This window comes from Fukomys damarensis, unplaced genomic scaffold (assembly GCF_012274545.1).
Source record: "Fukomys damarensis isolate Sample0158 unplaced genomic scaffold, DMR_v1.0_HiC HiC_scaffold_36, whole genome shotgun sequence".
Taxonomy (NCBI): domain Eukaryota; kingdom Metazoa; phylum Chordata; class Mammalia; order Rodentia; family Bathyergidae; genus Fukomys; species Fukomys damarensis.
The window spans coordinates 15676046-15677671 of record NW_022900948.1 but is presented as its reverse complement, the minus strand read 5'-3'; the positions used below and the strand labels follow the sequence as shown (position 1 = coordinate 15677671).

Here is a 1626-nt window from a genome sequence, read left to right as displayed (position 1 = left end):
TTTACAGAGGCAGATACTGAGGCTTAAAACAGGGAACTGACCTGTCACATCCTCAGGAGAGGCTTTGGTTTCTGACTGTACTGATCCTGCTGTTTAATAAATTTATTTGTGGTACATGCCCACCCACCTGTGGAGAGGGAGGAGGAGAACCTGGTGGCCAGACCATCTGGATTCCAAAACTGACTCTGTACCTATCAGCACAAGTACCTAACCACTTTGTGCCCTGATTGGTTTCTATTTAAAATTAGTGTTCTGAGAGTACTTACAAGTATATAATTAATCATAGTAACAGTCATGGTATTACAATGCTCTGAGAATTAAATGAGTGAATGCAGGTAAAATAGTCAGAATGACCTAATTCATAGTAAGTACTATGGCTAGAACATATCCACCAAAATTCATGCTGGGGATCCAGTGCAACAGTATTGAGACCTAGAGCCTAAGGGGACGTGTTTAGGACAGGAGGGTGCCACACTTGTGCATGGATAAACACCATTTTGAGAAGGTCTTACAGGAGAGAGTTCTCTCCCTCCTGTTTCTCTGCCATGCAAGGACAGAGTCGTCCTCTCCACCAGAGGATGTAGCATTCAAGGGATCATCTTGGGAAGTAAGACCAGGCCCTAAGCTGCCAGCACCTTAATCTTGGACTCCTCCATTTGCAGAACTGTGAGAAATAAATCTCTGGTCTTTATAAGTTACCCTATTTCAGGCATTTTGTTACAGCAACAAGAATGAATTAAACAATTGTTGTTCCACGAACACCCTCTTTTTTTTTTTTTAATATGGAATGCTTCACGAATTTGTGTGTCATCCTTGTGCGGGGGCCATGCTAATCTTCTCTGTATCGTTCCAATTTTAGTATATGTGCTGCTGAAGCAAGCACCATGAACACTCTTATTGACCTCTTATTCTAGGGGGAAGGTCTATGTGTAGTTTCTTTCTCTCTCTTCCTGCCTTTCACCAACACAGTGCTAATTCTAGGTTGCAAGGTGCTGGGGTCTGAGTGCTGAATGAGAGAGTCACCAAAGCATTTCGGCTACCTAAGCCTTAACTATGGATTCAGGACCTTGAGGATGCACATTCAGAGTTACCCCCATCTCCAGCCCCAGGACTGTGCACTTCCTGAGCCCTTCCCCAGTTGCCCTCATACTGGCAGGGTGACCCTAAGCCAGGCCACTGTGGAGCCCATTGTATTTGGAGCTCACAGGGCCTCTCCAGCTGTGGCCATGACTACTGAGATCCCTCTCTGTTTAGATTCCACATCTGACGTCAGGCCTGCTCTGCCAGCTCCTCTTCAGCTAATGACGTTGGTGGACAGTGGAGGCTGCAATGCACAGCCTGACCCAGGAGCTGCCAGGAGGGCAGTTTGCTGGGAGCACTTTGGGTTGAAGCAAAGCGAGGTTGGTGAGTATGTCCCATGAGGACAGGGGGCCAAGAAGGCAGGGCCAAAGGAGCCTTTGCACATGTCTCCCACAGTCACCTACCTCCTCCTCCTTCATAGCGAGGGGGCCAGGCCCAAAAACCCCTGTCACCAGGAGCCAGGGCAGAGACAGCCTTCAAACAAGGCTGCTGAGCTCTTCCCAGGGCAGTGTGTCCTGAACCTGAGTAGGCTTCAGAATCAGCTGG

At 48.0% G+C, this 1626-nt stretch overlaps 1 non-coding gene across 1 annotated transcript; it reads right to left on the bottom strand.

The window, feature by feature from the left end:
* Positions 1 to 776: 776 nt before the first annotated feature.
* LOC117284394 lies at positions 777 to 883 on the bottom strand. The gene has a single exon (XR_004515467.1). It is a non-coding gene; the product is annotated as a U6 spliceosomal RNA (small nuclear RNA).
* Between the last annotated feature and the right edge of the window lie 743 nt (positions 884 to 1626).